This window comes from Dipodomys merriami, unplaced genomic scaffold (assembly GCF_024711535.1).
Source record: "Dipodomys merriami isolate MVZ:Mamm:240054 unplaced genomic scaffold, mDipMer1.0.p SCAF_9, whole genome shotgun sequence".
NCBI lineage: Eukaryota > Metazoa > Chordata > Mammalia > Rodentia > Heteromyidae > Dipodomys > Dipodomys merriami.
Window position 1 is genome coordinate 27,807,928 of NW_027206512.1, and position 26,784 is coordinate 27,834,711.

Sequence of the window (26,784 nt, forward strand, 5' to 3'; positions counted from 1 at the left end):
CATAATATTTCTGAGACCACAAATTAAGTATATTTAAAACGTATTTTAATTTTTATTCATATAAAATCATTCTATTAGAATGTATTTGTCTTTATTTTATTTTATTTATATGTATATATACATATATATGTTTTTATTGTGAAAATACCATACACAGGGGTTACAATTAAATGAGCAAGGTAATGAGTACATTTCTTATCAAGCATTGTTGTCTCCTCATTTGTTTCCCCCTACCATCCCTGCTCTCCCACCCCCCACCAAAGTTGTAATGTTCGTTTTTCGACATAGCATCTTGTGCACATTTCATTGTGCAATGGGTTCACCTGTATCATTTTAAACCAATTTGTTTTTTATTTTATTATCTTTAAGAAGTTTTATGAAAGGCCATACTAAATCTCCCAGCACAACCATGTTCATTGCAACATTACTTTTCTATAGCTAGGATATAGAACCAACCCAGATGCCTCTCAGTGGATGAATGGATCACAAAATGTGGTATATATGCACAATGGATTTATCTATGCTTCCATCAAAAAGAATAACATTGTCTGATTTGTAAGGAAATGGAGAGATTTGGAAAAATTATATTCAGTGAGGCAAGCTAGGTCCAAAGAAATTTAGTTTGCATGTTTTCCCTCATTTTAATAGCTGTATGTCTATGATGTTCTTAGCAGGCGATTACAATAGCCCAATTGATAAGTACAGAGGACCATATATATTGAAGTATGAAAAAATTAATTCCAAGAATTGGAATCAAGAGGCTCTTATTATGTCTTGTATGCAATTATTTCTATTTTTTCTGTTTTGGTTTTCAGTACCCTTTGTCTTTTATATAAGTTTATATGATCTGTGGAAGGGAAAGAAAGTCACAGAAATAGCAGGATAAAGGATGAACTAATGCAACAATGATACCCACTAGACACTATGTTGGAAATGATCTTTACAACTTGCAGGGGAAAGAAAGGTGGAAAGGTAAGCAAGAGAAAATGAGGGAGCGGGTAACCATGCTTTAAAAAATAAATGTAGTCATTGTCTAACGTACATAACTGTAAGATCCTGCGTGTCACCTTTACAATGGGGATTAAAAAAAGTTTTATGAAGCAGCTGCTATTTTTCAAAGCAGTTTATTAAAATAATAAATTTTGACCAATGCCTCCCTTTTCAACAGTCTCACGGATCCTTTCCCTCAAACTTCTTAATTTTGTTGAATATATTTTGAATTCTTGACTTCATTATCCCACTCTTCTCTTCTACATTGCCTACATCTTTCCCCTTTGCCCCACCCCTCCTTTCAAGTATCTGCTTCCTGATGTTTTTTATTGAATGTATTTGTATTTTAAAGTAATCTTACATGGGTGGGCAATGGTGACTCATGTCTATAATCCTAGCTAATCAGGATGCTGAGATCTGAGATGGTTTAAAGCTAGCCCAGTGGGAAAATATGTGAGATATGTATCTTCAGTTATTATCAGTGGAGCTGTGTCTCAAGTAGTACAATTCTGGCTTTGAACCAAAGAATCTCAGGAATAGCAATCAGACTGAGTTCAAGCCCCAGGACAGTGTAAGTGTATGTGTGTATGTGTGTGTGTATGTGTGTGTGTGTGTGTGTGTGTGTGTGTGTGTGTGTGTGTGTGTGTGTGTGTGTGAATGCACATAGACACAGACAGTAGTTTCCTGTGCTTCCTACTATTATTGAAGCTAATATTTCATGATTCCTGTAATTATTTCATCATAGAGATCCTTGATTTTTTCTTTTAGTTATATGTTATTGCTCCCCACATTTCTATATATTTCTCATGCCATCATCTCAATTCATATCTTTAATTCTCATATCACAATATCAAAAAAATCTTCAGTGTGTCTATCTTTACTAAATTTACCATTCATAATGTGTGATAAACCTAAGAATGTATAGATTTGGAAGTGGCACCTAGAATTTACAGTTTTTAAAGGTTAATGTGAATATTGTCTGCTTTTTTTTCCATTAGTTGTCATTATTCATCAGGTTCTAAATGCTCTTCTTTCAAAATGAACTCTTCAGGTATTGTAAGCAAAAGAAAATTGGAACATTTCAAGTAAAAATTCTCAATGATTTGATGATAGTAAATAGTCATAAATACTTAGAGGGAAATGACAGTCAATGTTTTGGGCACTAAATATTTATAGTATTTGCTTGTAACTTTGAGTACACTGTGGTGAACAATTCCCTGCCAAGTTTCAGGCAGCTTCTACCATTTGGAGCCTCCTTTCATCTTTACAAAATAAGAGTAACGAGTATATCTGAATTTCTCAGAATTGACGCTCAAAGTCAGTATACTTGGGTGCCAATTGGAATCTCAGTTCCTGGAACAAGTATTGGTATATTTTATTGGCTGTCCAGAATATGAATCACTTCTTTTGGCCTATTTTTGTGAGTTGAACTTCCTCCCCACATTGTAATGCAGCAGAAAATAGTATGTGATGACGGCTTTGTAAAATAAATACAACCACCCGAGCAATGACCTCACAAATTCATAGTGTAAGGTAGAATGGACATTTATGTTATTTGAATCTAGAATTTCAAGAAACCACTGTGAAAATAATTATGCAATGTGGAATCACATTCAAGTCTCTGAACTTTCTGTTTTCTTTTTAAAATTTTTATTTGTTGTATAAAAACACAGTTCTTATACTGACTATTGTTTGAATCTTCTCATCAATAACCCTCCAAAGATCTAAAAGCATTATGAAAACTTTCTGATGAGGAGTTTATTGTAACGTTGGTGGGATGGTCCTATAATAAATTAAACATGGCTATAGAGCATAGGTAAACACATATTTTAAAAAGTAGAGGTGGTTTTCTGACAAGCAAATTGCAGATTGTATTCATTTTGCTGGAACACCTTTGCCCTGTTATAAATAATTCCAGTATAATCTCATGGAAAATGAGAAACCATGTTGGAGAGAAAGATGTTGCATTAGTAAGTAGATAGCCAGCAACTTCCTCATGTCTGCAGAAGACCATCAGTGATCTTCTAGGACAGCTGACTTGTCCAGGTATCACCAACAGAAAATCCTGGCATCAAAATAACATAAACAGCAATTAAACATGCTATTAATTTTAATGTGTTTGTGCTATCATGAGATTAAGCTAAGAAAAATGAAAATTTCTGAGTTGTTTCCACAATATCTTTATGGATTTTGTTTTATTCAATTGCCAATAATGGCTTGGCAGGTATTTGAAAGAAAGCACTGGAACTTTGTTCCATTAGACGTTATTTTGAGCAACTGAAGCACAGACATTGAGAAACTTGGTAATTATGAGAAAGAAAAATCTGGTCTTAATACCATCTGTGAAATTCCAAAGAAGAATTCTATTATTGTAGCAAGTATTCCTTGCTCCCTGCTTTAACAAGGTCAGAGCTAATGGACCTCTTACTGAGCATCTGAAATATAATGACAATTAAAATGTAATCCTTCTTCAAGTACAAACAACATTAAAAAAATGAATTCAAAATAACAAACTGACAATAAATAGATGACAATCATGTCTGGGAAAGTTTTACATGTTTTAATTGTCTCTTTCTTTAAGAGTATGGTTTGATGAATCTGTTAACTGGCAATTAAAATATAAATGAGAAGGTCATACTTATGAATCAATGATATTTTCTACTTTATAATCTGAAATTTATGTGAAATATAATACATGTAAGAGGTTACATAATGGGTACAGTTCAGAATGACAATACCTAAACATATTTAGGAACACAGAAACATTTTATCTATAATTTCAAATTGTACCTTTCATGTCAATTTTTATTTACATCACTTTTTAAAATTATTTTGATTTCCTAATATCTGCTCAGTTTCTCCCATGTATTAGGTTCATTATCACCATGGGCACAGGTGATGTCTGTATGAATAATTTAGAGGAGTGCAACATGAAAAGAGAAAGAAAAATATTTGCATGGGAAGATTGTCTGTTCAGTTTTGGTCTAGGAATATCTGCAAGACCAGTGAAGATGACAATGGTAAGTGATGGGCATAGAGACTAAACTTAGAGGAATAAAGAAGGGCCAGCTATTCAGTAGTTTTGAAGACTTGTTTTTAAAAACATTGAAGTTTATGAGGCATACATGAAAAATGAGTTTGAACATTTTTTGTGCAGAGAAGTGTATGTTATGGATTTTCATATTCTGTGTAATGTTAGAAGCTAACTCACAGTATGATACAAGGTGGGACATTTGGGAAGCAATTAAATCATGAGAGTGTAATGCTCATGAATATGAATAGTACTTGCATGAAAGAGGCCTGAGCAAGCTCCCTTTCTCCATGCACCATGAGTCCTTGAGGATACATGAGGTAGGTACAGCATCTAGGAGGCACATGTGGTCATCAGAAAGCAAATTCATCAATGCATTGATTTTGGATTCTATCAAAAATAATTATTGTTAATGTGAACAATAAACCTAGTGAATATGAAGAGCTCAAAATAACTGATACCATCCTGAATGGACTAAGATACTACTCATTTGTTTAGCTTGAATTTCACAAAGATTTCTTTTTTTATGTTTTTTCATTGTAAATATACTGTACAGAGGGGTTACAGTTACATGAGTAAGATAATGAGGACATTTCCTATTGAGCATTGTTAACTGTTTTTCCCCTACCATCCCTTCCCTCCCCATTTCCCCAACTCCCTCCCTTCCGCCACCCCCCCCACAAGTTGTAAAGTTTATTTTCAGCATAGTGTCTTGTACATCTCATTGTTACAATGGATCAACCTGTATCCTTATTTCAAAATTTTGTTATTTCCCTTCCATTCCCCAAATTAGAAAAAAATGTATATACAAGATAGAGGACACCGGGATCAAATACAGGGACAACAGGGGTTATACTGTGAGGGACGAACATACAAGAGAAACAAAAAAAAATCACAAGTAATTTTAAATACGTTAAAATCAATAGCAAGAAAGATAAAACCACTTTAGTCCCTATCTTGTGGTTCATTTTACTTAACATCATCTTATATGGTCATATGTACATAGCTTTTGACCTTTTCTGCTTGTCCTCCACTTATACTAGTTATTGCAAATAAGGGAAACCATGGGACCTATGTTTTTTTGGGCCTGGCTTACTTCACTTCATATAATTTTTTCCAAATCTTTCCTTTCTTAACAAATGGAGCAATGTAAAATGTGGTATTTTTATACAATGGAATTCTATGCCTCCATCATAAAGATTTCTTTGATAATTCTGTACAAGCATTATGTAAAATAAACCTACTAGGCTGATAATAGAGTAAATGCAAGTCTACTTGTATCACAAGATACTTATTTCTTACAATATTATTAAGACTTAATTCTTAAAAGCAATAACCAAAATATTCATTAAGGAAAGGATACAATGAAAGGATTTACTCTGTAAATAACAATAAAGAAGTAAACTGAAAGAATGTCCCTCCACTGTTTTCACGGTATTTGATGTTGGTATAATCTGTGGAGGGGAAGGGAAAAACAAATTGTTTAAACAGGGATACAGGTGGACCCATTGCAACAATGAGATGTACAACACTTTAGGTCGAAAAACAAACTTTACAACTTTGGAGGTGGGGGGGGCGGGATGGGGGAGTCGCAGGGGCAGGGTTAAGGGAGGAAGGCAGGGAGGAGAGTAGGGGGAGTGGGAGTAGGGGTAGCAGGGGAGATGGGAAGGAATGGGAAGGGGAAACAAAGGAGGAGGCAGCAATGCTTGATAAGAAATGTACTCATTACCTTGCCTATGTAATTGTAACTCCTCTGTATGTTATTTTCACAATAAAAAATAAAATAAAATAAAGAAATTGATACCATATTGTGCTTGTTCCAATGTAGAAAATGAACCTTGAAAATGGAATAGCTAGAAAAATATTGCTATGTGTATGTACAAAATGTATAAGCAAGAATTCATGTGGTATCCATCAGTAATGGAAGCAGTGACTTAAATAAATGACAGGACAGCAATGGGATATCTATGGAATAAATAGAATCATACCCCTTCCAATTCTATTAAAAATGGTAAAAATTAATATCTTTAGGACACCATTCAATAGACTGTTTTAAATACCAAATCCAAGAAATTTTTGAATAAGACAAAAGCATGAAAATAAAGTACAATAAAGCTAATAATTTTAGTCCTGAAATTATATGAAATACACCCCCCACACACAAAATAAAATATACCATAAAGAAAATTTTAAAATCACGTGCAATAATGAAGAAAATATTGGACATGAAAAATGCTTAGTAAGATATAATTATTATATAATTATAGCAAGATATATTGTAAATATATAATTATTATTCACATATCTAAAATATGTAAAAACATTCCAGCCAATAAAAATAAGACAACATCTTAAAAAATATATTTTAAGGATTTGTAAAAAAGTTTTTATGAGAAAAGAATGAAACAGATATTACATTAGAAGATATTTTATTAAGATGTTTGATTAGAGAACGGAAAGTTAATTTTTTTAAGAAATTAGCACACTTGAGAACACCAATTTATAAAATGATGTACACCATTAGAAACCATCATATTCTTTATTAAATTTTATTATCTGCTAAACTACAAAATTTGCATACCTTTTGATCCTGAAATGTATCATTATGCATAGTCTATACATAAACTCTCAAATACACCAAATCAAAAATACACATAGAATATTTGTAGAAGCATCCCAGGAGAGGCAAGAAATGGGAAAACAAAACAAAAACAAAAACAAAAAATAACATTGTTTTCTCCAGTAGAATGAAATAAATGTATATCATTTTCACAGAACTGAGTATCATACAGTAAGTAGTAAGCCAAATAAAATATAGATAGATGGATAGGTAGATTATACATATACATATGCACACATACATATTGAAACACCTGTAAGATGATATATGTATATCTATCAGTCAGGCACATAACCAGAAAGGTGTATTCTTCAATAGCTGTATTAGCCAAGGCCATATTCTAAAGGAATTAAATAGAATTTAATGACATAACTATTTCTATTAAGTTTTAATTTTATTTTAAATGTTCTCTTTTTCCTCCTTTCTTTACCCCTCTTAACCTTTCTCTGCCTCTGCCTCTGCCTCTGTCTCTGTCTCTTCTCTTTCTCTGTTTCTCTGTTTCTCTGTCTCTGTCTGTGTCTCTCTCTCTTCCTCCTCTCTCTCTCTTTCTCTCTCTCTTTTTTTCCCTCTCTCTCTCTCTGTCACAAGTATGTACAGAAACAAGGACACAAGGTTTACATCTCTCTATATCTTCTCTGTTTTATTTATATTATGGATAAAGGACTCCTTTGGATCTTGCTGAACAACTCATAGTGGTAAGGTGATACATCAACCAGATATGCACACATTAAAATAAGAACCACTGCATAATATGAATGCAAACAGCATACCACATTCAATCATGCACTAAATAGTGTTTCCCTCTTTTATCACACCCATGTCTAGAGGATTAGTTGGGCTGTGTTTCAGTTACTCAAATTTTGCACAGCCTTCCAACAACATGTTATGGTTACCAAAGACAAGTGGCAATAATAGATTAATTCAGCAAGGACTGAATTTGCCATTAATACCCATGCAATAGGCTTATCTAGGACGACAAAGTGGCCCCCATTCATGTCTGTTCAATTAGAGATAATAGTTGAGGGCATTAATCACACATATTTTCAACAAAAGTTTTCTCAGTTAAAGACACCACAAATGATGTGGTCCAATGCACATCCGCCTATTAGTGTTGCTATGACTATGGTGAGTCTGATCTGAAAGGGAGGATAGAATCAGCCCTGAGACAATGAGTGGATTTTCATATTTAAAGGCCTTGGTTTTCAGCTTGGCCCAGCAAACTGAATAGCAGTGACCCAGAGATGACCTTTTATTTTTCTTCTTTGATTTGGTCCCAGGAATGGATGAAGCACTGAGATTCTGCAAGTAATGAGAAAGCTAGCCATACCCCCTATGTGGATGGAAGCACCAGGTATCCCCAAAGACATTTATTTTGCTACTAGTATGGCAGAATCCTCTGGCTTTTGAATTAATCTTATTTTTAGAAATGTGTCTAGGAAAAGCAGAAGTGCAAGAACATTGACTTACAGGTCTTCGGTCTAGAGGCTTGCCCCACCACTGCATTTTCTTAGTCACATGCCTTTGCTTCTTCATATTTTGGTTTGTACAACTGCATACCAAGACACATTTAAAGAGATTTATGTAAAGTATGTATGTTTTCTTTCATTTTATTCATAGAATATGGGTTGGAAAATGGAATCAATAAATCACATGAATTTCTTTACTCAGAGATACCAAAGAAATATTACATAGAAATATATATCCAAGGACCTGAGTCCTAGGCTCAACATATGCTGAGTATTTTTTGTATTGTCATTATTTCCTTTTAAAATTAATACATGCAGGACTGGGAAGGTGGCTTAGTGGTAGAGCACTTGCCTTGCATGCATGAGGCCCTGGGTTTGATTCCTCAGCACCACATAAGCAAAAAGAAAAAAGCTGGAAGTGGTAGAGCTCTAGCCTTGAGCTGAAGAGCTGAGGGACAGCGCCCAGGCCCAGAGTTCAGGACCCACGACTGGACCCCCCCTCAAAAAATAATAATATATGCAGTCCTTTCAACTTTAGGAATGTTAACATAGGTCTTTTCTGATATTTGTTACTTTTTTCTAAAATGAATATTAGTCAATTATTCATCATTATAATGTTAATGCTATATATTAAAATTCTTGTGACCTGCATAAGGCTGATTATACTACTATCATTTACTGAGCACCAGAATTAGATGCTGCTTAATATGAACAGAGGATTATGGAAATAAGAAATGTGTGTGTTTAACAATATATTTGTATATAATTATATACACATCTATATTTATAATATAACATATTAGTCATAGTTAATAATTTATTATAATGTGAATATACTATTATGATTTAAATTATATTTATATTATACATGTGATATTTATACTATATAGTGATTACATAATCGTATCACATGAGATTTATATTGCAAATTTAATATTTATATCACATATTTCTAATATATAATTACATGAATCTAGTTATATGTAAAATTATACTTATATATGCTATATATGTATGTTGTTGAGTGTGTGTTAATTGCAAAGATTTTTACCATGGTATTTCAGGAAAAAGCATATATTATATATTGTGAAAAACATGTATTCAAGTATTTTTGCCAATGCTAAGCAAAGTAAATATTAAAACCCTACACTTATGCACACATTGGTAAGATTGCTGCAAATGAAAGACAAATTGAAGTATCAACCAGAGAACAATGTATATCTATTTTATAGGAATAATATTAAATGAGCAAAAACTTTGCAATAAGGAAACCTAAAGCCAATGAATTGTTATCTCCAAGAGATAAAGGGAAACAAATGTCTATCTAGAATTCAATGTACACAGAGGAAGAAAATAGGGGGAAATGAGGTAAGAGATGGCATTAGCCAAGAAGCATTGTACTCATGTTCTGACTTATGGAACTGTAACCCCTTTGTAAAACTACTTAATAACAACAACACTAATAAAATAGGTTTTCCTAAATCGAACAACATAAAGGTATTATAAACTCACCCCAATTTGAATTCCTTTCTAAAACAATTAATATAATTTATCTACTACCCAAATTCTTTGTCAATAGGAAGTAATCTTAGAAATCTAGTGTTAGTTTTTAAAAACTAAAATATTTCTGGTATTATTTGTCTGAATATCATCTAAAATATTGAGATAATTGAAGCTGGATAATTCTTTACTGTGAGACCCTCATGTGTACTTTAAAGGGTTTACAAAGATTCTTGGCCTACCCACTAAATGTTAACAGCACTTTCCTAGTCATAAAAGCAAAATATGACTCTGGAGACTGCCAAAAGTTCCCTGAGGACAAATGCTCCCAATTGAGAACAACTCCACCATATGATCTATTATCATTTATTACAATTCTGAGGATGATTATGTTTTTTATTTGTAGAGCTGACAACCTTAATTAATGGTGTGGTAATCCCTAGAAACATTATATATCACATTAAAATTGATTATAAATTATAAACTACACTTCAAAGCTCTACTTACAGATGTTTCTTATTTGAGTAATATATTATGCTATGATGTACCAACCAATATAAGTATATCACATTATTAACTTTTACCTAGAGAAGTTTCTGCATTAAAGAAAGAGGTGTTGAAAATAGTTTTCTGTGCAAAGATCAATGATAACAAATAGGTACAAAATTTGACCTTTATTTGGAGGAAGTCTGTCACAACCTGTCATTGATTACATGAGCAATTATAAACATTCTCTATTAAACAGGAGTATTATCAGCATTTATGGTGACTGTACCTCTGCCTAGGGAGATTCTAGTCAGAAGTGTAGTGTCCTCATTATTGAGCAAGAAATGGGCTTACTTTTACACCTGAAGCAATAACCAAGTTTGTAGATTTTAAGAATAGGTGTCCTAGCTGAACATCGATGGCTCACACCTGTCTTTCTAGCTACTAAAAGAGGCTGAAATCTGAAGATTATGGTTTGAAGCCTGTTTGGACTGGAAATTTCATGAGAATCTTATCTCCAGTGAACCAGCCAAAAACCAGAAATGAAGTTATAACTCAAGTGGTAGAGCACTACCCTTGGGCAAAAATGCTCAGGGATAGCACCAAGACCTTGAATTCATACCCTAGGACCAGTACCAAAATATAAAGAATAACAAAAAAAACAAAACCAGTTTTCTGAACCATATCTTATTTGACAACTTTTCATGATAATTTTTACATGTAATCTAAGCCAATGGTATGCATATATTTCATATATATATAGATAGATAGATATAGATAGATATCTACATACATTAAATTTCAAATGTGTACAAAAGGGTAGATTTTGAGATGAGGTTTAAACTGAGTAAGATTCACATATTTCACATTAAATTGGAGATGCAGGTAAGTAAACAAATTGTTGCATATCATAAAATATTTATAAGTATATGCCAGGTATTTTTCCAAGGCAAATTCTATCTGCTGATATATTTGTTTTTTTTCATAAGATGAGTGATAATAAAAATTACACAATAAAGAACCTTGAATACTGGGTGGCATATACATATATGTTATGTATATAACTTTTCATCTCCAAACTAGACATGTGTACACCTGTAAGTAAGTGATCTATTTTCTAGAAAGAATAAAATATTTCGAAAATATGGATTTAAGGACATTATTTAATGAAGACTAGGCCCATGGCCAAAAGTTATACACTCATTATCAGTCTGCTATTAATCCAGCTCACCAAATTTAAGCAAACTTAAGAGGGTAAGAACTGGGTCTACAATGTTTCTGCAATATGAATGTTAGCTGGTGGTATTTCAGAAAAATATCATAAATTAAGGCAAGAAAATTGGGCCCCTGTACCTCTGCATGAAACAATATTTAGGTATAAATGGACCTTTGCAATATGGCAGAAACTACTCACATTGATCATGGGATATTCCTTAATGGTTTTATCTGTTATTGTTGTCCAGCATCAATTCCCACAAGTGAATACTGAGTACCTTGGTCCAAAATGGGGACATATAAGTTCATCAGTTTTCATGGTAACCCACTTCTTTGCCAGTATAGGTTTTATTTACCTTGTTTGAATATGTTTACTCTGTTGGGTTCATACTCTCAAAGAAGATGTTTGGTGTCATTTGTATGACTTATAAGAGTATGATAAATGAGAGAGAATTCCCACATAACCAGAGCTCACCTCTTAGTTGCAATTATTCTTGATTAGTGTATAATTACTTTCATGGATGGCTGATATTCCAATATTCTGGCAGTTCCAGATACCTAGTGAGGTGACCCAGCTTCATATAACTCAGTAATTAGAGCCCTTTGACTGTTGGTGTCCTTCTTAGAATATTGGTATTTCATTTGTTCACTTGCCATTAAAATTGGGTAAGACAGAATTGAAAAAGAGGCCAGAAGAAATTAATACAATGTTACACAGTTAATTCAATTCCTGTAATGGTGTAGAACCACCCTACTGCCAATGATTAAGAACAACTGGCCTTGTTAGCATAATTTAAAAAATGGCTTCAGATTTCCTTACACAAACATTTCAAAAGCATGATGGAATAAACACTGATTGAGTTTGCTATCATTTTTCTACCATTGAATATAGTCCAGTGTCTGAAAATTACACTTGGCCATCTATATACATATGTTCAATAGCCAACAAATCAACCACACAACTGAAAATATATTGTGTGCAACTGCATTTGTATAGAATATGTACAGACTTACTTGCTTAATCCTATAAAAATGATCTTATATAACATTCCTATTGCTGTAGATATTTTAAGTAATCTACTTATTTTAAATACAGGGGAGAATGTTGTCTATATGCAAGTAGGAGTGTTTATTTGACTCTATCTAATATCCAATGGTGAAGATGATAAGGAAAGACTGCTACTACTGCATGCTCTGGCATATAGAATGGATACAGTTCACACTGATTAAATAAAATTGAATATTTAACATACGAAAAGCAACACTAGGCAAGGTTTTTAAATTCAACTTTTAGTTGACTGTATCTAGGCTACTCTAAGAAACCGGAAATGATGATACTCATAAATGAGTTATCAGGAGTTGGATGCCAGTGGCTCAAGCCTGTAACCCTAGCTACTCAGGAGGCTGAACTCAGAGGATCATGATTCAAAGCCTGTCCAGGGAAGAAAGTCCCCATGAGACTCTTACATCCAATTAATCACTCATTCCCAGAAGTGGAGCTATGGCTCAAGTGATAGACAGCTAGCCTTGAGCACAAAGAGGCTCAAGGATAGTGCTCAGTCCTTAAATTCAAGCCCTACAACCAAAAAAATTTTATCATGAGATATAAAATAATTAACATGCCAGAACTATATTTTAAGATGAATTTCATTGGTGTCAAAACTCATTTATGTGTTCAATATAGTTTCTAAAGTAATTGGTAGAATGGAGTCCTTCATAATGTTTTTATATTTCCATTTATTGTAAATATAGGCCCAAATATATCATGAATATAATCAACAGATTTCAAAATTGTACGTAATTTGGTACCTGTGAGTCCCAGGCAAATTCTATAAGTTAAATTAAATGTAACTTTAATGGAGGCTTTTTTTCAACATTTAAATATAGTCATGCTTCTGAACTAAACTACATGAAAAGCTGTGTGTTTAGTTAATCTTTATAGTAAGCTCTCTGTTCACTCTTTTTGGTATATGTTGATATGTATATCCAATGACTCTAATTTTTACCTTAGATGTCAGCAGATAATTAACTAAATATAATTCCTGGATACAGGGGATTCCAGAGGGTTAGAATTAAAAAACATGCAATATTCCATCTGACAAAATATACATCAATTGCAATGTTTCAAAAAAGCTATACTATTTCATTAATTTTTTTAGATTAGCTGATAAAGCAGGAAAATAGGGTATTTCACCAAATTGTAAGCCTGGAATACATAAGAATGCATAACAACACAGTATAAAATGTCATATAAAAGCAAATTTTCTTCATTGAAGTTTTTATGTATTCACCCCTCCTGCTAATAGAAAGTTTAATTTGACAAAATTATCAGAATTTTATACTGTGAAAGTTTCTTTAAATTTTAAGTGCTTAATTATTTTAATTTCATTTTTATGAGAACTATACAATTAATGTGCTTTTTAAAATGGGCTTAAATGTAGCAATTTTTTAAAAGTTGATTACATGAGTAAAATATTCACATTATAATATGCAGAAAAGTACATTTTGAAAACCAAATTGATTTAATGAAAAACACTCCATGACCATAATTAACTGGCTTTTGGCAAGTTTTCCTTTTTATTTTACATGAGTGAGTACATTATGTACATATAATTTAATATCCTAATTTCTCACTTAGTATGAGATTGCAAACATTTCCAGTATTTTTAGCAATTTCATATACATTGCAAAGTTTCTTTCTGGTTCATTTTGTGACTAAGTCATAATTTTTTACTTTATTAAGTCAATTTTCTAAAGTTTTACATTACAGATTTACATTACAGTTTTACATTTTGTTTTGTTACTTTGTTATTCTGACATACATAAAGCTCAAATAAATATTTTGCTGTTGACAATGTGATGGATCATTAATGATTTTATAAACTGCTTTGCTGGATGACAACACCTTTGTAAACTACTTACAGAATAAAAGAGGACCTTGCCCCTAAATAGAGAGAATATTCTTCAGCTTCATATTAAAGATGTTTAGATGAGCACGCAATTATATATATATATATATATATATATATATATACATATATATATGTTTGTATTTGCATGTGTGTTTATATATGTGTGCTTATAGGATTGTGAAGATACTATAGTCAACATATGGGAGTTCTTACATTTTTATCTTATACACATATTTTTTATTGAAAAAGAGACCTTGAAAAAATACAAGCCTCGTTCAGGAATGATATGTCTTAATTAAATCCATGTTCATTATTTTCTAGATAGTGCTCATTTTAATATAATCTTTCCCTCCTTTTTATATGGCTATCTAGAGTCCAATTCTACAAGAAAATAAAAAGGTGAATAGCAAGTACACTTACTATACAAATATTACATGTAGATACATATCTATGCAAATATATATTTCTCTTTATTTTTCTTTAGAATGCCTCAATGATCTCATGAATCAATGCCAAAAGTTGTATATCTGTATTTAAATCCATAATGTATCTGCCTATATATGACTAAATAGGAAAAAGATTGGTGCTGACATTACTATAAAATAATTTAAAATTACAAGCACCTGTACAAGTCTGCATCACTTCTTGATATCTAGGAACTGTCAGGGGTGTTATTCTGTGGGGTGCTTAATTCATTGGCTTTATGACAGGAATAAAGAAAAATTAATTTTTACCATTTTTGAATAGTTTAGCATGTGTTTGCTGCTTATTACACAAACAGTGAATTAAAGGCTAATACACATGATAAAAGTATATTATTTACTTTGTAACATCTGAAGTTTTATGGCTTTTTCCAGACCAGCAGTAAAGTAAAATAATCATGACAGGCTTTTATTTCTTCTGAAGATAAATAGTATTATAGCATTGCTTTCACTTCAAGGAAGAGAAATCATCTTTATTTTGTTGAAAAATATTCAAACATTAGTTTATGCTATAATAAGAGATTTATAGCTTAGGGAAACCCAAGCCTTTGTAATGTTTCTTAGACTTTCTCCAATGTTGCCCCATGGAGACCATATAGTATTGCACAGAACAGAGAATAACCCTGTCCTGTGAATGGAAAGCTGATAGTATCTCTTTGTCATTTAGTATGGGAAAGGCAAAAGCCATTGAGAATGAGGTTGACATAAATGGTGGCCCCAGAGAGATTATTCACAGTCCACTAATCATGTGAATTACATGGTCTTCATGTTCTTAGCATGTATGTATGTATAACACTCCCATTAAATAGTGTAGTTTGCCTTATGAAGTACAAAAATATTTTCTTTCCTTAATTTTGTATATTTGTTAGATTGTATAATTTTGAAGGGAAGAAATTAGACAGCACTGAATTATTTCTACTCATGTGACATTTTAACAATAACCACACTGAGTTGCTCAGAAATGTCAGAGGCTGTTATTTGAGATGGAATGTGTATTTCTTCATCAAAGTTATCTAATTAACACACAAGTTCAAAATGCTTTCCCTCCTCATATATTTTGAATTCTAATTTGTAGCATAAAATATGTGAAATCAACTTTTCTTTTTTTAAAATACATTTTTATTGTAAAAATACTGTAGAGGGGTTACAGTTACATGAGCAATGTCATGAGTACATTTCCTATTAAGCACTGTTACCTCTTCCTTTGTTTTTCCTCTACCCTCTTTTCCCTCCCACCTCCACAAAAACACTCCCACCCCTCTACCCTCCACTCCCTCCCCACCTAAACTGTAAAGTTCATTTTTCAACATAGTTTCTTGTTCATCTCATTGTTACAATGGGTCAACCTGTATCTCTATTTAAGCCTGTTTTTTTTCCTTTTGGCTCCCCAAGCTAGAGAAGTGTATACACAAAATGCAGGGCACTGACATCAAATATAGTGAAAATAGGAGTTATACCAAGGGGGAGGAACATATCAAGAAAAAAATCACATGGTACATTATAAATATGTTAGGAACAATAGCAAGCAAGAAAAAAAAAAACACTGTGTCCCTATCTTGGTGTTCATTTGGCTTAATATTGTCTTATCTGATCATATGTAAATAGCTTTTGACCTGTTCTGCTTATCCCAGACATATACCAGTTATTGCACATAAGGGAAACAATAAGACCTATGTTTCTTTGGGTCTGGCTTACTTCACTTAATATAATTTTTTCCCAGTCTTCCCATTTCCTAACAAATGGGGCGATGCCATTCTTTCTAATTGAGGCATAGAATTCCATTATATATATATATATATACCACATTTTGTTGATTCATTCATCTACTGAGGGGCATCTGAGTTGGTTCCATATCTTCACTATGGTAAGTAATGTTACAATAAACATAGTTGTGCTGGTAGCTCTAGTATGATCTTGTTTGTGATCATTTGGGTAAATGCCCAAAAGTGGGATTTCTGGGTAGCAGAACTCACACCGATACTCTTCCAATTCTTCAATGAAATTGAAAGAGAAAATTCACTACCAAACTCTTTCTATGAAGCCATCATAACCCTCATCCCAAAATCAGGTAAGGACTCATCAAAGAAAGAGAACTATAGACCCATTTCTTAGATGAACATCGATGCAAAATTTCTCAACACAATTTTGGCCAATCGACTTCAACAATTCATCAAAAAAATCATACACTATGATCAAACAGGATTCATTTCAGGGATGCAAAGCTAGTTCAATATATGAAAATCAATTAATATAATTCATCACATCAACAAGAGCAAGAATAAGAACCACAAAGTTATCTCAATAGATGCAGAAAAAGCATTTGACATGATCCGACACCCTTTTATGATGAAGGTTCTGGAAAAACTATGAACCCATGGAACATTCCTCAATACAATAAAGGCTATATAGGAAAAACCTAGAGCCAGGATTATACTTAATGGGGAAAAACTAAAGCCATTTCTTCTAAACTCAGGAATGAGACAAGGATATCCACTTTTCTCCACTTCTCTTCAATTTAGTATTAGAATGCCTACCTACAACAATAAGAAAAGACACAAACATAAAGGGGATCCAAAAAGGGAAAGATGAAGTAAAACTCTCCCTGTTTGCAGATGACATGATCTTGTATTTATCACTTGTAGAAAACTAAAGGTAGATCCTTCTATATCACCCTGCACCAGAATCAACTCCAAATGGATCAGAGACCTCAGAGTCAAAGGAGACACTCTGAAAACATTACAGGACAGAATAGGAGAAACCCTAGGTCTCCTTGGCACAGGCTGAAATTTTCTTAATAGAGACACAGAAACACAACAAATCAAAGAAAGATTGGAGAAATGGGATTGCATGGAATTGCAGAGCTTCTGCATGGCAAAGGACATAGCTAGCAAGATCAATAGAAAGCCCATGGATTGGGAGAAGATCTTCACTAGCCATACAACAGACAAGGGTCTCATATCTAAAATATACCTGGAACACAAAAAATTAAATCCCCGAACAACAAATCCTCAAAGAAACAACTGCTCAATAAATAAGTGGGCTAAAGACTTAAAGAGAAACTTCTCTGAAGAGGAACGAAGGATGGTCATTAAACACATGAAGAAATGCTCAACCTCCCTAGCCATAAAAGAAACATAAATCAAAACAACATTGATTCCACCTCACCCCAGTTAGAATGTCTATAATCAAGAACTCTAATTAAACAACAGATGATGGAGGGAATGTGGCCAGAAGGGAACCCTACTGCATTGTTGGTGGGAGTGTAAATTTGTTCAACCACTTTGAAAATGAGTATGGAGGTTCCTCAAAAGACTCTACATAGAGCTCCCTTATGACCCAGCAACCTACTTTTGGGGATTTACCCAAATGATCACAAACAAGACCATATTAAAGCTACCAGCACAACTATGTTTATCACAGCATTATTTACCATAGCTAAGATATGAAACCAACCCAGTTTCCCATCAGTAAATGAATGGATCAAGAAAATGTAGTATATATATACACAGTGGAATTCTATGACTCCATCAAAAAGAATGACATTGCCCCATTTGTTACGAATGGAAAGACTTGGAAAAAATTATTTTAAGTGAAGTAAGCCAGGCCCAAAGAAACATAGGTCCCATGGTTTCCCATATTTGCAATACCTAGTACATATCTGAGACAAGCAGAAAAGGTCAGATAAGATGATCTTAAGAGATATGAACCCCAAGATGAAGACGCACGTGGTTTTATCTTTCTTGCTGTTGTTTCTAACCTATTTATAAGGTACCAGGTAATTTTTTGTTGCTTTCTATGTCCCTCCCCCATGGTATAACCACTTTTTTCACTGTATTTGATGGTATAATTTGGGGAGTGGAAGGGAAAAACAGATTGTTTAAATAGGTATCCAGGTGGATCCACTGCAAAAATGAGATGTACAAGACACTATGTCGAAAAAATTTTTGCAATTTAGGCAGGGTGGGGAGGGGCGAATGTAGTTTTGCAGACGGGAGGGAACGGATGGTAGGGGAAAAACAAAGGAGGAGGCAACAATGCTTCATAAGAAATGTACTCATTACCTTCTTCATGTGATTGTAACCTGTCTGTACAGTATTTTCACAATAAAGTACTTATTTAAAAAAAAAGAATCCCATGGACTCCACTCCCAAATTCCTTGATGATTCAAAACTTTTGGAAAGTAGCAGGGTATTAAAGTAACTCTCAAAAATCAATGGTTTTTCTGTATAACAACAACGAGAAGAATGTGGCTGAAATCAGGAAAGCAACTCTCTTTATAATAGCCACACAAAATATAAAATACCTAGGAATTAACTAAGGAAGTGAAGGACCTCTATGATGAAAACTTTATAAATCTGGAAAAGGAAATTAAAGCAAAACTTAGGAAGTAGAAAAATCCCCCTTGTTACTGGATTGGAAGGATCAACATCCTGTAAATGGCTATACTTCCCAAAGTTATTTACAAATTCAATGTGATACCTATCAATATTCCAACCTTATTCTTCAATGAAATATTAGAAATAATCCAAAAATTCATATGGAACAATAAAAGACCCTGAATAGCAAAACCGTTCCTAAACAGAAGGAATAGTGTTTGAGGAATATCAATACCAAATTTCAAACTCTATTACAAAGCCATAGTAATCAAAACAGCTTGGTTCTGGCACAAGAACAGACCTGAGGACCAATGGAATAGAACAGAAAACCCAGAAATGAACCCATAGACCTATAGCCATCTAATCTTTGATAAGGGAGCTAAAAAATAGAATGGAAAGACAGCCTCTTCAGTAAATGGGGCTAGAAAAATTGGTTAAATACCTGTAGAAAACTAAAATTAGATCCTTATATATCACCCTCACCAGAATCAACTCTAAATGGATCAGACATCAAAGTCAAAGCAGACACCCTGAAAACATTACAGGAAGGAATAAGAGAAACCCTAGGTCTCCTTGGCACAGGTTGAAAATTTCTCAATACAGACCCAGAAACAAAACAAATCAAAGAAAGGTTGGAGAAATGGGATTATATGAAGCTGCAGAGCTTCTGCATGGCAAAGGACATAGCTAGCAAGATCAATAGAAAGCCCATGGATTGGGAGAAGATCTTCACTAGCCATATAACAGATAAGAGTCTCATATCTAAAATATACTTGGAGCTCAAAAAATTAAATCCCCGAACAACAAATCCTCAAAGAAACAACTGCCCAATAAATAAGTGGGCTAAAGACTTAAAGAGAAACTTCTCTGAAGAGGAAAGAAGGATAGCCAATAGACACATGAAGAAATGCTCAACCTCCCTAGCCATAAAAGAAATGCACATCAAAACAACATTGAGATACCACCTCAGCCCAGTTAGAATGGCTATAATCAAGAACTCTAACAACATATGCTGGAAGGGATGTGGACAAAAGGCAACCCTACAGCATTGTTGGTGGGAGCTTAAACTTGTTCAACCACTTTGGAAAGCAGTATGGAGGTTCCTCAAAAGACCGCACATAAGCTACCCAATACCCAGCAATCCCACTTTTGGGCATTTTCCCAAATTTTCTTAATAGCAATTCTATGCTGTAAATTTGACTAAATAGTATTTTTGTTTATCTTGCTCTACTTTCTCCAAAATAAACTGGCTGAATGAAACCTGGGAATAAAAAGGGACATGCATTGATTATAAATGTCTTTCTATTCTAAAATGAATTAAGTAATTAATTTTGTTGAAATTTGTTTGACCACTACTGGCAGTCAACTTTGTTAAGGACTAATTTATCATGTTGTAGGTAGCTGTTCTCTCCAAGTGTACCTGTGAGAGTGATAGGGTTCTTCAAGAAAATTATAGAAAGAGGAAGCGAGTCGATTGCTGCAGAGAAGGTATAATATGTCATGCTGAAGTCAAATCACTAGGATGTATGCTTAATGTTATAAAAATTGTAAAGAACAATTTGGTTAATCCTCTCTCTTTCTCCCCCCACACCCTTCCTCTATTTTTCTTCCTTTTCTATTCTCATTTCTTCCAAACTTACCTCTCTGTAATCTCACTCTCCTCTCCTTTCCCTTTTCCTTTGTTCCTTATTTTCTTCCCTCCTCTGAGGCATAATTAGCAATGTTAAAATATAAACAAAATATAAATAAATATACACTGGTCTCTTCTTTTCCAGAGTTATTCCTCCAGCTTTTACATTACTTTTAAAGTACTTTTAAAGTTACTCATACTTTGTCTATGAGCTTATTTTTATTTGATCTTTAGAATGTTTCACATGTACCTCTAGAGAATATCTATTCTGATTGTTTGGAATATTCTGTAAGTGTATTTTAAGCCCATTTGTTATAAAATATTCTTAAAAGCCATTGTTTACTCATGATTTTCTATCTCAAAGAACTATCCTTTGATGAAATTGGGGAATTGAAGCACATTACTACAATCATACGACGTCTCTCTCTCTTCAAATCTGTTAATAGCTTATCTGTATTGGTGCTCAAATGTTGGGTCCATATATACTTATAGGTTTTATGCCCCCTTGTTGATTTACCTCCTTTTATCATTATATTATAAACTTCTTGCTTTTTTTTACAATTTTGACTTAAATATTATCTTTTTATATAGAAGCACAGATAAATATGCTCTTTTACTTTATAGTTTGCTGTTTTCCTCTGTCAATATTGTTTATGTATATCTTTCAAGATGTAATTAGCTTATTTTAGGCAACAAATAGTTTAATATATTTTATCCACTTTGCCACTCTACATCTTTGTTTAGAGAAACTAGGATTTCCAGTTGTCATTTAGTTGTCTATTGAGTATCTTATTCATCTATTGTTTTTTCTCCTTTTTATATTTTTGTTCATTGATTACTAAACTTGATATTATGCTTTGATACAGTTTTATTTGTATTTTGTGAATATATAACAGGTTTTTGCTTTTTGGTTACAATAAAAGCTTACATAAAAAGTCATGTAGCAGAGGCCCAGAGTTCAAGCCCCATGACCGACAAAATATAATCATGTAGCTATGATTCTGTACTTACAATTGATAACAACTTAAAATAAATTACCTTCAAACATTCTACACTTTTGTACACTTCCTAAAACATTTAATGGTATTGAAGTCAGAATTACACTTTTTCTAATTATATATACATTAAAAATTATTATAGGTATGATTACTTTCTATAATCTTTAAGATTTCACACTAGAGTTATATGTAGTTTATACACCATCATTAGAGTATTAGAACTCTCTTAATTTGACTGAAATAATCCACTACATTATGATATTATGGTCAAATGATATAATGACAAATTAGTGAATGGCAAATATGATGGTATTCTCTTAAGAATACCCTTATGTATACTGGAAAACATTTTTATTACCTACTTACAAACTGATTATGTTCTCATTCATGTAAATTATAGCACAAACAACAATCTATAATGGATAATACTTGATAAGCACAAGAAATGACATATATTTACATAGGTACTATGCTTCTAGCTATTTTCAAGTGTACTAATAATTGCTTAACAAGGAAAAGTTTCAGTTCATAGACAATACTTAGGTTTCATGGTGCATTATCTGCTTATTGACTAATCTATTTATTTGTATAACAAACCACTGTACATGTATTTCTGAATGGAATGAAAGTTCCTTATCAGGCAGCTCAATTCAGTCCTTTGGAAAGTATTCTGGACAACATCATTATTACAGAAGATGACAGTTCTGAATATTATCATTCATGGAAAAGTTTCAACTGGACAAACTCTGGAGATAAAAGACAATATTGATGAAATTGACACTGTCTTGACATAGACCTCTGCCTATGCCTATATGGATGCTTGTGACTTAAGTTTTACAAAAATCTTAGAAAAATAAAATAAAGATTTCTTTTATTATTTTTTGGTCGGTTATGGGGCTTGAACTCTGGGCTTGGGCACTGTCACTCTCTTCTGCTCCAGGTTAGCGCTCTACTGCTTGAGCCACAGAGTCATTTCCAGTTTTCTAGTGGTTTATTTATTGGAGATAAGAGGTTTAAAGACTTTCCAGCCTGGGCTGGTTTCGAACTTTGATCCTCAGATCTCAGCCTCTTGAGTAGCTAGGATTACAGGTGTGAGCCACCAGCCACTGGCTAAAGATTTCTAGAAAAAGTTTAAGAAAATTACTTTGTATACCTACTCAATATTTACTTTGTTTCCTAAAAAGATAATATTTAATTAATGTATTAATTAAAATTGTCCAAAAGTTAATACATCTAAAAGTTTGTAATGTAAAAAAGTTATAGTTACCTAAGGTTAGTTGATTAATGAAGGTATATTATTAATTACAGTCTAAGTATATACTGATTATAGTCTACAAAAATGTAGAATAGTGTTCTGTAGACATGTATAGAATGATAAGCACACACCTCTTTTCAAACAATATGTTCTATGCCTGCAAATTCTTTTTATGGCAAGCATCCAAGATTTTGTAACATTTGTGTCTTTTATAAAGTAATTTTAATTCTACATCTTCTATGCTGTGATATGTTTCATACACAAATGTTTTCCATCATGTCACAACTGCCTACAGAATCCATAACAACATCTGCTTTTCTCTGGTTTTGTTCATATTTCTTTTTTAAATTTTATTTTATTGTAAAGATGATGTACAGAGAAGTTACAGTTACATCACTAAGGTAATGAGTACATTTTTTGTCAAGCATTGTTACCCCCTCCTTTGTTTTTCTCCTACTATCCATGATTGTCTGTATTTGTCTTCATCAGTGTTTTGTTTTCTTACTCATATTTAATACTACTAAATGAAATTCCACTCTAATTTGTGTTTCATAAGAACTATAAATATTTATGAATGGATAAATATTAGGAAGTTATATTATTCTTAAGAAGAATATTTTGAGAAAAAGAAATAATATATATACATTTACTTTGACATACATCGTAAGTAACTATTTCAGAGGTGCCCTTTTTCTTATCTGCTGATATCCTGGAAATAACTTTATTAGTATTCTATGCTATATCATGTTGTTGTAACTAATACATTAACACTAATATGTCTGTGTGTATGTCTATAGGTATGTATATGGGTTTTTGTGAAACTTGTACACTCTGTTATCCAAATTACGGTTATCTTTTAAATATTTTTTATAGTCTAGTGACTTCTACTAAGCAAACTTTCTCTTTTAAAAATTGGAAACTATTAAGAAGAACTATAAGGTATTAATTTTTAAAAATTTTTTTTTGGGGGTCCGGTTGTGGGGCCTGAACTCTGGGCCTGGGCGCTGTCCCTCAGCTCTTCAGCTCAAGTCTAGCACTTTACCACTTGAGCCACAGTGCCACTTCCAGTTTTTTTCTTTTTGCTTATGTGGTGCTGAGGAATCAAACCCAGGGCCTCAGGCATGCAAGGCAAGCGCTCTACCACTGAGACACCTTCCTAGCCCCTATAAGGTATTAAAAGGGAGAAAATATTATCTAGAGGAGACTTGGAAATTATGGAAAATACAGAAGTATGATTTAGACTAGTTTTCTTATTTCTACAGAGATGTTATTTACTCTGTACCATTCACCTTTAAAAAGTTCATGTCCAAAGTCATAATGTTCCATCAATTTTCATATACATAGGCTCCTACTAAATTTTTAAAATTAAAGATAAGTATAGGTAAATAACCTAAAACCATTTGTACTATTATCAGGTAAATAATTATTGGTACAAGAAATTTTTAGAGGAGTATTTCTGCCATTTTAGTGAAAGGAAGAAAATGGCGTGGGATGGTTTAAGCCTGTCAGAAAATTTGCAGTACAAGGCCCTTTCTCTAGGTCTACAGGTTCAAGTCCAAGAATGAGGACAGAAAAATATCAACTCTTACACTTTTATGCTCCATTCTGCTATAAAAATCTGAGTAAAGTATTTAATTTGCCTTAAATTTTCAGTTTTGAAAGTGTGAATTGCCAGTCGATGGTGGCACATGTCTATAACCTTTGTGACTCAGAAGACTGAGATTCACAGTATTGTAGTACAAAGTCAGCATGGTCAGAAAACTCACTGAAATTCGACCTTTAAAAAATGAATTTAAGGCTTGGCTCAAGCAATAGAGAGCCAATTCTGCAAGTGTTTAAGTCCCATAGAGGCTCTGTGTGCAGGTGCTGGTGCCAGAAAAAAAAAGTGAACAAGAATTTATCCTGGCACTAATTTATTTGACATCCTTGGGTATGTCTACAGAAATACTCAATATTTTTGGAATATTATAAATGTAGAATAAACAAATAAAAATTGCTAACTAGATAAATACAATGCATCCTCAAGATGTATTTTTTAGTTGATGAATCAACTTTGACAAAATTATGGTAGGCAAAATTTCTTTGTTAGTACTGTTAGTCTACCATTCTTTCTTTTGTTGTATCCTACCTTTCAATAATTACTCACTAATCGTCCATTCTCATTCCTTTTCTCTACCATAAGAAAAACTTTAAATAAATGAATAAATAAAAATAGAATAAATAAAAATAAATAAAAATAAAAATGAATAAAATGATTCACACCAAAATATTGATGGTAGCTTCTCTCCCATTTCTAAAAGAAATCCTCAAGCTAGAGAAATATTGTTTTGGATGATAACATAGGGGAAAGTTATTCTTACCACACAGATTTTCTTAGCAATGTAGGCTAAGAAATGGCTTGTATCTTCTAAAACTTCCAGAGTGCAACCAACATCTCAAAACCAAAAAGAAACAAAGTGCATTTACTTCCCTAACCACAACTTTTCTGTGTCTCATTGGAATGAAATTTCTATAAACTGTCTGCATATTGTAATACTCAAATATTTGTTATCCCTACAGTCACCATTAAGAAAGTAACTCGATGACCCATTTGTTAGGAAATGAAAAGACTTAGAAAAAATTATAGTACATGAAGTAAGACAGGCCCAAAGAAACATAGGTCCCATGGTTTCCCTTATTTGTAATAACTAGTATATGTCTAGGACAATCAGAAAAGGTAAAAAGCTATGTACATGACCATATAAGATGATGTTAAGTGAAATGAACCCCAAGATAGGGACTCAAGAGTTTTTTTTCTTGCTATTGTTTTAATGTGTTTATAATGTACTATGTGGTTTTTTTGTTTCTTTTGTATGTTCTTCCCCCATGATATAACCCGTTTTCACTGTATTTGATGTTGTTACCCTGCATCTTGTATTGTTCTAATTTAGGGAAGGGAAGGGAAAAAACAAAATGCTTAAATAGGGTTACAGGTTGACCCATTGTAACAAAGAGATGTACAAGACATTATATTGAAAATGAACTTTACAACTTCGGGGAGGGGACTGGAGGGAAGAGTTGGGGAGGTGGGGGAGGGAATGGATGTTAGGGAAAAATAAAAGGAGGACATAACAATGCTGGATAGGAAATGTACTCATTACCTTACTCATGTAACTGTAACCCCTCTGTACAGTATTTTTACAATAAAAACATATATAAAACAATCAAGTTACAATGATGACCTCATAGTTGGTCTTCTTGCTCTGTTCCACCGATTGAAGTGATTGTACATATTTCCAGGCACAGTAACTTAAAGGTATTTTGCACAAATGATGATAGCGTCCCGTATATAATGATGGTTTAACAAAATGTTACAAAAATAGATTGCTAGGATTTCAGGCAGTAATTAATGTTAAGGATTGTTAGAAAAAAAGGTTCCATGTGATTATTGTATTATAATCTCCAAAAGACCCATGGACTGAAGACAGTGCCATGTCTTTGGCACTATGCAGGAGATAGTGGAAAGAAGTTAGGTTGCTGAAATTGTGACTTAAAAGTGAAATTGGGACTCTAGCTCTTCTCATTCTGTTCCCTTTCCTGGTTATCATGAGGCAGGTGAGCGTCTTCCTCAGCTATATTCCTGTATGATATACCATCCCCACATAGGTCTATTAATTAAAAGTTCAATAACTCTGAGTGAAAATAAGCTTTTCCTTATTGTAAGTTGATTTATCTCTGGTATTTATTATGGTAGGAGAAGTCTCACTATTACCATAGGAATTTAGACATAAAGCCATACTTCTTCAATCACATTTATAAGTGATTGGGGAAGAAATCCTTATGG